General features: G+C 37.3%; 1 non-coding gene across 1 annotated transcript; it reads left to right on the top strand.

Moving 5' to 3' along the window:
- Positions 1-11,000: 11,000 nt before the first annotated feature.
- On the top strand, positions 11,001-11,107 carry LOC113000873 (small nucleolar RNA R71). The gene has a single exon (XR_003266194.1). It is a non-coding gene; the product is annotated as a small nucleolar RNA R71 (small nucleolar RNA).
- The last annotated feature ends 3,345 nt before the right edge of the window (positions 11,108-14,452 follow it).

Raw genomic sequence — 14,452 nt, 5'->3', positions numbered from 1 at the left:
CTACTCTCTCTTTTCACAGTTACTCTTGTAATTTTAGTAATAATGGTTTCGACAAAGGTTTCATTGAGGGAGATCGAAGGGCTTGGCTTTGAGGTTCAAGGGTTCAATGAGGAGGTGTTGGAGGTGTCTTCAAACATGTCTGTTTTGGTCACAATTTCTTCAGCTTATTTCTACTTTAGAAGAGGATTCATCTACTAATGATAATGGGGAGTCTATCAACTTTCTCAGCCTTCTTGAATCAACTTCTAAAGAGTGTGGCTGTTAATATAGGAGAGATTCCAGATATAGGGATTACCGCTGCATACGAGATTTCGAGGCCTCTTTCCCAAGAAGCCAAAGAGGCAAATGTGGGTTCCCATGACCCTTCTGTTCAGGTGGTGTTGCAAAAGTGCCAACACGTGCTAATGGAGAAGAAGATGTGCCCCCTATTACCTTTTTGGGCTACAAATGGGTAGAAAAAGAAGTGAGAACTTTCTTTTCTAGCTACAATGATATATTAGACATCATAAATCTTCTCAGTTGGCTTCCTATTAGTACTATTCGAAAAGATGAACATTGTCCAATTACTCTTTGGATGGTTCGGTTAGATGCCACCCCTCCACCTGAGTTTGTATTCATGAATAAGGATTTTTTTATATGTACAAATGCTTGTTTGGATATCTACATGTGAGGGTTCCCTTTGATGATTTTACCATGGGTGTCCTTCTCATTTTGAATGTGGCTCCATCGCAGTTGCATCCAAATGGGTGGACTGCCTTTCAAGCATTACAGGCACTATGTTTGTATACCTATGTTAAGGCCACCCCTGCTCGTTTCTTCATTATTTTGTTGTCGGTCACACAAGAAGGCGTGGTGGGTGTCTCTAATTTGGATTATGTCTCCCCTCTTTCACACGTTTACTTCTTCATATAAGAATTTCAAGATTGACTACTTTAAATTAACAATAAGGTTGATTGCTGGAAACAACTTTTCTTCAACTCGGTAGGGAAGCCTTTGTTCCCTTTTTATTGGCAACAATGTCCTCGTCGATTTGACGAGCATCCCAAGGAGTATCTGATTAAAGAAGAACTTTGAGACCTCACCTTCCTCGAATCCCTCCCTCGTCATCTCCCTGCTTGACCTGTAGTTTCACTTCTTTGGTCTCCTAATCTCATTCAAGATCTTGAGGGTCAGTTGTTTTTTCTATACGCAAATGCTGATTTTCGCTCAAACTTTCTAATTTACTATTTTTAACTTGTTTCAGGGATCATGGCTCAAGGTGGTGGCAAGATGGCAACATTCCGCCTCACTCATGAAAATCGTGTTCCTTCTTATGCTGACAACACAATCCCAGTGCCGCTTGTTAACCAAACCCTCGATTTGAGGAACCCTTTGGAGGATATCATCCCCTTTGGTTCCAAGGAACCCAAGGGCAAAGACAAACACAAGAATAAGAAGTGGAGCCAAGATCACAAGAGTGGCTAGACAAAACCTTCTGGGCATAAAGAACCCAATTGTAAGGAGGCAAAAAAGATGAAATAGCAGATGCTAGAGTTCCTTTTGATCAACCCACTGTTCTCCCTTTTGGCCTTGAGGAATCAAGGATTCTTCATTAAGGAATTTGCTCTGAATTGACTAATTGATTCGAGCCTTATCTAGGACCATGGTCGTAATGTGTTGAACAAGAATGATGATGCAACCAATTGGGCAAATTTCAAGGCCTTTTAGTTGAGGGTCGCGAAAATTGCTCAACATCTTCAAGGTTCTTCTAGTACTGACAACTTAAAGGCCAACTTGGAGAAGGTCGAGAGCTAATGCAATCCTCCCTAGGAAGGGACCAGTCACCAGAGCCATGAGCAAGAGGCTCTAAGAGGATTGGGCTAGAGCTGCTGAAGAAGGCCATAGGGTTCTCATGAACCTAAGGGTAGATTTCTGAACCCATGGGCCAAGGTTGGATCCACTTATCTTTTTACATATTAGATTAGGATTTCATTATTTTTGGGCCTTGTATTTAGGGTTCCATAATGTAGGTAGGGTACCCTAGAAAGGTAGGATTTTTCAACCCTTGTATTTTAGGGTGTTTTTGTATTATGGGTAGTTTTGTAATTTCACATGCATTAAGTGAATATTTGATGTGTGTGTTGGGAAATAAATTTAATTGAATTGGGGGAAGCCCAATCCAATTAAATTTTAGAGGGAGAGGTGAGTATTTGCTTGCTACACCCCATTGCCACATCATATAGTCACACTTTGTGCATGTCCTTCATGCTTTACATGCCTCATGACACCTAAGCACACTTAGTGGAGAATCTTGGACTTGATCTTGGATTAGTGGGCTGAACCATAACTAAAATTCACTAATCATAATTAGTGAAATTTTGGCTCCAAAATTTGGCTCCACAAATTCAATTTCAAATTCAAGTGAAATTTGAATTTCTATTCAAATTTCCCTCCAATTTTGTGTGACACTTAGGCTATAAATAGAGGTCATGTGTGTGCATTTTTTTAACTTTGATCATTTGAGAATTAGACTTCAAAGTTCATACCTCATTTGAGGCACAAAATTTCGTGCTCCTTCTCTCCCTCTCCCTCCACTAATCTTTTCCTTCCTTCAAGCTCTTATCCATGGCTTCCTATGGTTGTGAGCTTCTTCTTGACTCATCTTGTCCTTGAAGTGGCATCTCCAATCATATTCCTTCCTTCTCCATTCTGCTGTCGTTGATATTAAAGAAGCAAAGGACTCCATTGATGAAGAAGATTCAAGGCCTACAAGCTCCACATGGAGCTACATCATGTGGTATCAAGAGCATCTTCGTCTAGGTGATGTTCTTTTGCTTCCTCTATCTTTTTATTTGGTCAATTCACTTTAATTTCTTGTTCTTCATCTTATTCTGCATGTATATCCTCCATTGTCTTGTGGTTTGGTGCTGTTTAGAGTAGATTCAAAAAAATAAACCGATTAAATCTTAGATCTACACTTGTTCTTGCATTTCTATGGTTCAAATTTTATAGATCTACTCTTGAATCATGTTTTTTTGGTGCCTATTTTATATCAATATTAGTTTTGAAATTTCAATTGAAAATTAGTGTGAAAAAAGTGCCAAAACTAGAGGTTTCTTGAGTCTTATTTTTTAATTTTTTTTACTCTACTCTAGAGCCATTCTTAATTTCTCTTTGAGTCCTAGCTTGCTTTTATGTGATTTTCATTGCTTTAATTGTTGAATAATCCTTGAAATTTTTTCTTGTTAAAACTCTATTGGTTTAGCTTTCATTTCACTTTTTTTTGGTCTTTGGTTATTGCTTGTCTCTTTGTTTCCTTGTTTGTGAGTTGCTATATAGGGAATTGGAAAGGAGGATTGGTGCCATCCCTTGAAGAATTTGAGTCAAGAAGCAAGGGGCCAACCACCTTAAGAACTATTGGACTAAGAAGCACTCAAAATTGAGGGAATCACCAAAGGGATAACAACCACCAAAATTGAGGACCGTTTTGTAATTTTGTAATTGACAATTTACTTACCTTCATTGCTTTCAAGTTTTTGTAACAAAAAGGTCTTTCATTGGAAGTGTGTTGGGAGCCTCTAATAGGTTACCAAACTTCCATTTGTGTGTAATAATTTTAGGCAATTTTCCCTTAGGATAGTGAGTGTTTTGTTGGGAACCTTAAATGGGGTCATCCAAACACTCTTAAGATTTGCCTACTTTATATTTCTTGCACTTTAATTTCTTGTTTACTTTCATAGCTTATTTCCTTTACCTTCCATTGTCAAATCGCCTAGATAGCTTGCCTTTTACCAATTAGTTTTTACCTTATCTTTCACACCTCTTTTAGTGTTTATTTTGGTTAGTTTCAACCATAGTTTCTTTTACCTTTTTTTTTTCAAACCTCCAACAAGAAAGAACCACAACTTAGGAACTAACATGAGTCTTCATTCTTCATCTAGTATTAATGGTGAGGGTTCTACTCCTAATAACCCCTTGTATAAGATATTGGATGGGTTGAGATCCCTTAAGTTATGGAAAGAAAAACAAAAGAGAAAAGAAAAAGGAAAAAAAGAGTGGAAGAAATAAGTCAAGATGAAAGAGACAAAATAAGAAAGGAAGAAAGAAGAAAAATAATGAAAGAAATGGAAAAAGAAAAACATGCCTCCTATAGTAGTCATGACTTTTGCAAGAGCCTAAGTGAAGAATTTAGTGACTATTATAGAGGAAGACATAGGTCACATCCTAGACCTCACTCCCATAGGAGAGAAAAGGAAAGAAAACCTCAAGAGGCTAACATTAACCTCCCATACTTCCATGGGAAGGACAATGTAGAGGCTTATTTAGATTGGAAAATGAAGGTTGAGCAACTCTTTGCTTGCCATCATACAAGTGAGAAAAGGAAGGTTCCTTTGGCTACCCTTAGCTTCTAAAGGTATGCACTTTATTGGTGGACTTCCCTTGTTAGGGAAAGAAGGATTCATGGGGATCCTCTAGTAGAGTATTGGAATGACTTGAAAAGTGCCCTTAGGAAGAGGCACATCCCCTCCTACTATGAAAGGGAGCTTATGGACAAGCTCCAAAGGCTTAGACAAGGGAGTACAAGTGTTGAAGAGTATAGGCAACAAATGGAACTACTCCTTTTGAGAGCTGGGCTTAGGAAGGAGGAAAGAAAAAGTATTGCTAGGTTCCTTAGTGGACTTAATATGGAAGTTAGGGACAAGGTTGAGCTCCTTCCATATAGGGACCTAGATGACCTAGTCCAACTTTGCATAAGGGTAGAGCAATAACTTAAAAGGAACCTTACTTCAAAATCTTATGGCTCTCACTCTTATCCAAAGAAAGAGCAAGGTCAAGGCATCTTAGGGGCTGCACCTTCTAAGCCCAAAGATGATAAGGGGAAGACAATAGAAAAGCAACCCCCTAAGGCTAGTATGCAAGAGAATACTAGCTCTATAAAGTGCTTTAAATGTCTTGGAAGAGGACACATTCCTTCTCAATGCCCCACCAAGAAAACCATGATTATGAGAGACCAAGACATTTATAGTAGCCAAGATGAGGTTACTACTTTACCTTCCTCTAGTGAAAGTGAAGAAGCAAAAGGGGAAGAATCTAGTGAAGAAATCTACCCCCAAGAAGAAGGGGACCTTCTAATGGTCAAAAGGCTTCTAGGAGGTCAATCTTGTGACTTGACCCAATCTCAAAAAGAGAATACTTTTCACACAAGGTGTAAAATTTTTTATAACACATGTTCTCTCATTGTAGATAGTGGTTCATGTTTGATCGAGGCCGTACCCGAATCAAATAAATATTAAAATGTAGTAACTAGGAAGTGATCCTAGGTCGTTTCCCAACGAGCAATGATACACCAAATGTTCATAACAGATAGTAGGAAATAGTAACAAATTGGGGGGGGGGGGGTTGTTTGCTTTTGTAAATTAAACAGCGAGTAAAATTGAATTAGAAATTATCAGAATTAAAATACGTTGCTTCCCCTTGATTCACAAGCAAGTCTCTTATCCTAGGTTGCGAGAATTTATCCTTTATCAGTTCAACCACTTAATCCAACCCTAAATTAAATTACTAAGCGAAATTTAACATAAAGCATTCATTATGTGATTAAGCATCACACACACCAATTACTCATAAACGATCATTAAGCATGAACGTAAATTAAGCGCAGAGACAATTAATCAAGCACTAAGCATGCATGAATTAATAGCAACAAATTCAAAGTAATTAGTGAAGAGGAAAAACTGAACAGAATTTAACAGTAATAATAGAACCTCAAAGAGAACTGTGCTTGATCTTCAAGGGAAAACAACGCTGTGGACTTAGCCTTCCATTAATCAAATAGACAACGAAATTTTATTGATAAAACTAAAAGTCTGAACTGGAATTGTAAAAAAAACGAAAATAAAAGAGAAAGAGAAGAGAGAGAGAGAGAGAGAGAGAGGAGAGAGAGAGAGATAAACTAGAACCTTGGTGCTGTTATATAGTTTTTCAGCCCCAAAGCTTACAAATCTCTTTTAAATCCAAGCCCATAAATAAATTAAATTCAAATCTAGGTAAGATAAGATAAGATCTAGATTAAATAATATCTAGATGAGATCAAATCTAAATAATATCTAGATAAGATAAGATCTAATTTTGTAGAATTAGATTAAAAACATCAAATTAGCTTAATGGGCCCAAATAATAAAACTGCCTAATTAATTTGACAATTAAGATTAATCAGTACTTAAAATGGTGCAAAAAGGGTTAAGAAATAGGAGAAAATAATGGCACATCAAAACCCCCCCATACTTAGCCTTTTGCACTCCTGGGCAAAATGAAATAAAGAACAAAATCCAAGGATATCAAAGAGAGACAAACAAAAACATTTACATATTTCTCAATGAACATCAAGGAATGAAAGGAATGGGTAACATCTAACATGAAGAGATCCAAAGAGTCAAGACATTCATGAAAATCATCCAAGCAACCCAATCATGGCAAAATAGTTAATCAGCTCAATAATGAAAAATGATTAAGCCTCACAAGATATACACTCTATCTCTCAAGTGTCTAGGCTACTGTTTACTCTTGAAGCACCCATGAAAACAAACACCACATAGAATTGGCAACATTCTAAAATTGACAAACGACTTGACAACACATGCATATGAGGATCAAAAGGTCTTTAAAGGTTGTAATGGGGCCAAGGACAAGGTAGGGAAAAAAATATGGAATAAGTAGCTAAATCCCAAAGGAATAGAGGAGTAATGGGGAATAAGTGGAAATTAAGCACAAGTAGTAAACCCAAACCCTCTAATATCAACAAAATCAACCAAGGCTCCCAAATCAAGTTCTCAAATCAAGACCTTATTTATTCAACTTCACTTATTTTCTTCTTCTTCTTCTTCTTCTTTTGAATAGTACAAAATTGCAGAATTTGCAGCAACTGAATTTTTTTTCATTTTTAATTTTTTTTTTTGATTGAACAGTACGAAATTGAAGATTAAAGAAAGAACTAGGCAATATATATATATATATACATCAAGCATGGCCAAAATAAAACATTAAGCATGGCCAAAAATCATATCTTCCTATGAAACATACCCCCCCACACTTATTCCCAGCTTATTCCCAAAACAATTCCAAAGCTCCAAAATTCCTTAAGGGTAAGGTGATAATGAGGTTTTTCACTTAAGGCTTGTAATGAACTTCAAAACAAAGAAAGGGGAAAATTGGCTCAAAGGGGCTATCAAAGGAATTAATTCAAGGTAAGTCCATTTGGCTAGAAGCTTATAAGAACGAAATTGCCTAAATCATTTCCAAATATGCATGTGAATTAGGAAGCATCAACAAGAATCAAGCCAAGGCTATTGTGCAAGCAATCAATAGGGCAAAACACACAAAAAGATTATGATGATGGATGGCTCAAATTCTCACAAAAGTAAACTTATCACTTTCAAATTGAGCTTTCAAAACTATCATGACATGTAAAGGAAAAACAAGGATTTCAAGTCACAAAATGTCAAGAGACTTTCATTTTCAGAACAATTACCCATTACTTGAACATATCCTATAATTCAAAGACAAACATGCAAATTTAACACAACAAAACTAACAAGATTAAACTAGAACCCAACAAAACTAACAAAATTAAACTAATTTAACACAACTAACAAAACCAAAACCAAAGAACACTCCCCCCATACTTAAACAACACATTATCCTCAATGTAGCACAACTAAAAGATTAAAAGAAATTAAACCGTCAAATAGAATCGGAAAAATGTAATAAAAGTAAAGAAGGGGATGGGAAAAGAAAAACTCCCTAAGTCAAGGTGGAAAAGAAGTAAGCTGAAGTAAGGAGATCTTTTGAGCCTGGACAACCCCCAATGTGTAATTGGATGCATCGCACATTAGCTCAAATGGGGTTGTCCAATCAGGTGCCTGAATGATAGGGGTGATAGACAGTGCTCTTTTGAGGCAATGAAAGGCCTCTTTGCATTTATCATTAAAGTCAAAATCCACCTCCTTTTGCAACAAGTTAAATAGTGGAAGGGCTACTTTGCTAAAATCTCTTATAAAGTGCCTGTAGAATCCTGCATGACCAAGAAAAGATCGCACCTCTCGCACGCAAGAAGGGTAAGGAAATTGTGAAATAACAGAAATTTTTGCAGGATCTACTTCAATGCCCTTATTGGAAATAATGTGGCCTAAAACTATACCTTGCTCAACCATAAAATGACATTTTTCAAAATTTAGAACAAGGTTAGTTTCAGTGCATCTACTCAAAACCTTTTCCAGAATATCCAAACAAACATCAAAAGAGGATCCATATACAGTGAAATCATCCATAAACACCTCTATGTAATTTTCTAAAAAATCACTAAAAATACTAATCATGCACCGCTGGAAGGTACCGGGGGCATTGCACAGGCCGAAAGACATCCTCCTATAGGCAAAAGTGTCGAAGGGGCAAGTGAATGTGGTCTTTTCCTAATCCTCAGGAGTAATAGTGATTTGCATATAACCAGAAAAACCATCAAGGAAACAGTAATGAGATTTACCTGCCAGGCGTTCATGCATCTGGTCAATGAATGACAGTGGATAATGGTCCTTTTTGGTAACCTGGTTCAGCCTCCTATAGTCGATGCACCCAAGTAGGAATCAACTCCTCCTTCTCATTTTTGATGACGGTGAGGCCGATTTTATTCGGGACTACCTGGACGGGACTCACCCATTGGCTGTCGGAAATAGGATAAATGATTCCAGCTTGCAAAAGCTTGGTTACCTCCTTCTTCACTACATCAAGAATTATCGGGTTGAGTTTCTCTATGGCTGTCTTACTGGTTTAGCCCCATCCTCTAAATTTATCCGATGCATACATGTGGATGGACTAATACCAGGAATGTCTGCCAGGGTCCAGCCTATAGCCTTCTTATGCTTCTTGAGAACTGATAACAACTTCTCCTCTTGCTCATCAGTAAGGGAGGCAGATATAATTATTGGAAAACTTTTGCTCCCATCTAAGTAAGCATATTTTAAACTTTTGCTCCCATCTCAACCTGTACCTCATAAAGAAAGTCAGAGGTATGTGTACTTCCTGAAACATGGTTAGTTCCATTTGACTCTATAAAATCAATCTCAAGAGGTAAAACATCACCAGACATGTAATCAATATCAAATTCAGATTCACTCTTGGCATCAAATTCAGATATATGATCAAGTACAAATTCTGATTCAATGCATGAAGAGTGACATGCATGGAGATTAGAATGAAGATTAGTCATGTATTCATCAACAATATGGTCAATTATTTCAACATGAAATACAGAAAGATCTTCAGATGGGTGTTTCATAGCATCAATAATATTAAAATGAACAGTTATATCACCAAACTCCATAGATAGTGTGCCTGCATATACATCTATCTTAGTTCTAGCAGTTTTCATAAAAGGTCCACCTAGAATGATGGGAACTGATTCTTTAGAAAATCCTTCCTCCATATTCAAAATATAAAAATCAACAGGGAAAATCAGTTCACCAACTCTAACTAAGACATCCTCTATGAAACCAGCAGGATAGGCAACACTTCTATTAGCTAAATGAATTACCACATCAGTTGATTGTAAGGGACCAAGAGATAAAGAATTAAAAATAGACAGAGGCATCACACTAACAGAAGCTCCTAAATCTAGCATGGCATTGTCAAACTTACTGTTCCCTATAATACAAGGTAAGCTGAATGTACCTGGATCTTTACATTTTTCAGGGATTTGGGGAACAGATTTACCAATCAATGCGGAGACATTTCTACCCATACTAATTCTTTCACTTCCTTTAAGCTTCCGCTTATTAGTGCACAGCTCCTTCAAGAATTTAGCATATCTTGGAATTTGCTTTATTGCATCCAACAGAGGTATGTTTACGTCTACTTTCCTAAATGTTTCCTAGATCTCCTTCTCTGCCTTTTCCATTTTTTTGTTGGAAATTGCTCTTGGAGGGAATGGAAGAGGGATATGCTGCTTTTCTTTAGATTCACCTGCATAAAAATTGTTAGGTAACTTACTCTTTACATTTTTGTCATCATCTTTTTCTGGAGTAGAGTGAGGTTGGGCAGGTTCATTGGCGGATGAGGAAGATGCTACTGGTTGAGGTCCTTGACACTGTTTTCCTGACCTCAATGTTATGGCACTCACATTTTTGGGATTCTGGACAGATTGAGAAGGTAATCTATCAGAATTCTGGGACTGTTGTTGATTTAACTATGTAGCCAACTTTCCTATCTAATTAGTTAAGCTCTGAATGGAGGCTCTGGTCTCTTGTTGAAACTACATGTTTTGCATAGTCATTTGCCTCAGAAGTTCTTTAAGGGAAGGTTGCGGAGGGGCCTCAACTGTTTGTTGTTTCTGGGACTGTTGTTGTTGCTGTTGCTGGATTGGTGGAGGAACGTATGGTTTGCTTGGGCCAGCAACATTTTGAAAATAAGGCTGTTGTTGTTGCAGCTGCTGTGAAGGATTCGACCATCTAAGGTTGGGATGATTCCTCCACCCGGGATTGTACCTGTTGCTGGAGAGGTCATAATTATTCTGTTGTGGTTGATTTTGCTGCTAAGGTTGAGGAGGTCTGTTGTAGATGTTTGCAGCATAAGCTTCAGGCTATTTAATTGCTTCAGATTGTTGCACAGAAGGGAAAAGGTCTGTGTGGTGGGCGGCAGAGGAGCATAAACCATAGAGTCTGGCGACAGATGCAGATTTTTGATTCATGGCCAGTTGGGTTACCAGGTTAACCAATGCATCTAGTTTACCTTCAAGCTTTTTAGTCTCGGTTGATGAAGATGAATTCGTAGCTACTTCATGCACTCCTCTAATGACAATAGCATCACTTATGGCACTAAATTGCTGGGAGTTGGAAGCCATCTTCTCAATTAAATTTCTGGCTTCAGCAGGGGTCATGTCTCCAAGGGCTCCACCACTGGCAGCATCTATCATACTTCTCTCCATGTTGCTGAGTCCTTCATAAAAATATTGGAGGAGAAGCTGCTCTGAAATCTGGTGGTGAGGGCAACTGGCACATAATTTTTTAAATCTCTCCCAGTATTCATATAGGCTCTCTCCACTGAGTTGTCTAATACCTAAAATATCTTTTCTGATGGTCGTGGTCCTGGAAGCAGGGAAATTTTTTTTCTAAGAATACTCTCTTGAGGTCATCCCAGCTCGTGATGGACCTTGGAGCAAGGTAATATAGCCGGTCCTTTGCCACTCCCTCTAAAGAATGTGGAAAGGCCTTCATAAATATGCGATCCTCCTGGACATTTGGTGGTTTCATGGTGGAGCAGACAATATGGAATTCTTTCAGATGCTTGTGTGGGTCTTCACCTGCAAGGCCATGAAACTTTGGAAGAAAATGGATCAGTCCAGTTTTAAGAATATATGGGACATCCTCATCAGGGTATTGGATGCACAAGCTTTCGTAGGTGAAATCAGGTGCAACCATTTCCCTTAGAGTCCTCTCACGGGGTGGAGGTTGTGCCATGTTCTCAGAATGTTCAAAACTATAATGCTCAAAATCACCAATAACAAAATGCTCAGGATGCTCAAAAGGTACTAAATGATGTGTAACTAATCTATGAAATGTCTTATCTATCTCAGGATCAAAGGGTTGTAAGTCAGATGGATTGCCTCTAGTCATACACTATATTCAGCATGTACAACTAGTTGCCTTATTATGCAAGTAACAGTGTAGGTTTGAACTACAGCTATCCTCAAATGATATCCAAATGACTTGAAATTTTGTGAGCAAACTTATAAAATGATGAGAAGATAGAACAAAAAATTTCAAATGAAAATTCGAAGTCTAACTATATAAGCTAAAAATGATAAGTTAAGAAAAATAAGAGAATAACACTTGGAAAATAAAAAACTTTTGACAGAATTGCAATTTTTGGAAGAAGGAGACCTCAATCGGCCTATGGTGGGCTGCCACAGCATGGGAAGTTTTTTTCTACCCCAAATACATCTATAATAATAGTCATTCTGATACCCGGAGCAAAAGTTATGGTCGTTTGAAGTTTTGACAAAAATCAAATTTGCTACTTTTTTGGAACTTTCAAATCTGACCAAACTAAGGGCTCCAAATATTTTTTCCACACAATATAGATCAAAAGAAGTTACCACAAAAAAATTCAGCCAAAAATAACAAATCTAGCTACCAAAACAAAAGTGGTCGCTAAAATCCGTCGCTACATGATTTCCACTACTACTCTGTTTTGCCGCAAGCAAAAGTGGTCGCTAAATCCGTCACAAAACACTATTCATAGCAAAACATCCAAAACTGAAACTGGAGAAGCGCTTAACAGGAAAACTAAAACAGAACACACACTAAATAAAATACCAAGACACTAAACAACACTAACACACACACTAACACAACACTAATAATTAAACATAAAACACGAAAGAATTAAACACTAACACGACACTAACTATTATGAACCTTTGGACACTGCTCCCTGGCAACGGCGCCAAATTTGATCGAGGCCGTACTTGAATCAAATAAATATTAAAATGTAGTAACTAGGAAGTGATCCTAGGTTGTTTCCCAACGAGCAATGATACACCAAATGTTCATAACAGATAGTAGGAAATAGTAACAAATTGGGAGGGGGGGGGGGTTGTTTGCTTTTGTAAATTAAACAACGAGTAAAATTGAATTAGAAATTATCAGAATTAAGATACGTTGCTTCCCCTTGATTCACAAGCAAGTCTCTTATCCTAGGTTGCGAGGATTTATCCTTTATCAGTTCAACCACTTAATTCAACCCTAAATTAAATTACTAAGCGAAATTTAACATAAAGCATTCATTATGTGATTAAGCATCACACACACCAATTACTCATAAATGATCATTAAGCATGAGCGTAAATTAAGCGCAGAGACAATTAATCAAGCACTAAGCATGCATGAATTAATAGCAACAATTTCAGATTAATTAGTGAAGAGGAAAAACTAAACAAAATTTAACAGTAATAATATAACCTCAAAGAGAACTGTGCTTGATCCTCAAGGGAAAACAACGCTGCGGACTTAGCCTTCCATTAATCAAATAGAGAACGAAATTTTATTGATAAAACTAAAAGTCTGAACTGGAATTGTAAAAAAACAAAAATAAAAGAGAAAGAGAAGAGAGAGAGAGAGATAGAAGAGAGAGAGGAGAGAGAGGAGAGAGAGAGATAAACTAGAACCTTGGTGCTGTTATATAGTTTTTCAGCCCCAAAGCTTACAAATCTCTTTTAAATCCAAGCCCATAAATAAATTAAATTCAAATCTAGATAAGATAAGATAAGATATAGATTAAATAATATCTAGATGAGATCAAATCTAAATAATATCTAGATAAGATAAAGATAAGATAAAATCTAATTTTGTAGAATAAAATAGTCTGCCTTCTTCAAGTCCAAGCCCGATTCTGGATTCAAGCCCAATGCTTCATTAATTCCTGAAATTAGATTAAAAACATCAAATTAGCTTAATGGGCCCAAATAATAAAACTGCCTAATTAATTTGACAATTAAGATTAATCAGTACTTAAAATGGTGCAAAAAGGGTTAAGAAATAGGAGAAAATAATGGCACATCAATGTTGCAATTGTTGCAGCACAAGATTAGTCTCTAAGTTGAGCCTTGCTATCACTTCCCATCCAAAGCCTTACAAACTTCAATGGCTCAATGAGCAAGGGGAGATGATAGTCAATCAACAAGTGAAAGTGCCCTTCTCCATTGGAACATATAAGGATAAAGTGATTTGTGATGTAGTTCCTATGGAGTCAGGACACCTTCTCTTAGGTAGGGCATGACAATATGATAGGAAAATCATCTATTATGGCCTAACTAATGAGATAACCCTCACCCACCTTGGAACAAAGTTTGTGTTGCATCCTCAAATACCTTTACAGGTGGCCAAATATCAACTAACTATGAAAAATAAGAGGGATGGGAAAAAAAACTAGAAAAACAAAAGAAAAAGAAGGATAGTAAGGCCTTATCTCCAAAGGCCAAGGGAAATGAAAAAAGAGGAAAAAGATTCCTCCAAGAAGATTGTTACGAAGGAAATTCATTTTGCAACAAAAGGTGATATCAAAATAGCACTCCTTCTTAAACAATCCTTCTATCTTCTCTTATTAAGAGAAACCTCCCTTAGCACTGCCACAATTCCTACATTTGAGACCTTACCCCCAAAGGTCCAAGAACTCTTACATGAATTTGGTGATATATTTCCCAAAGAGATACCCCCTGGGCTACCTCCTTTTAGGGGAATAGAACACCAAATAGACTTGGTCCTAGGAGCAAGCCTTTCTAATAGGCCAACCTATAGGACTAACCTCGGGAGACTAAGGAGATAGAGTCTCAGGTTAAAGAATTGTTGGAGAAAGGTTGGGTCCAAGAGAGCCTAAGCCCTTTTGTTGTGCCAATGTTGTTGGTGCCCAAAAAGGATGGTAAGTG

The sequence above is a fragment of the Glycine max genome, chromosome 20 (genome assembly GCF_000004515.6).
Source record: "Glycine max cultivar Williams 82 chromosome 20, Glycine_max_v4.0, whole genome shotgun sequence".
Lineage (NCBI taxonomy): Eukaryota > Viridiplantae > Streptophyta > Magnoliopsida > Fabales > Fabaceae > Glycine > Glycine max.
This window is presented reverse-complemented; position numbering and strand designations above follow the sequence as displayed.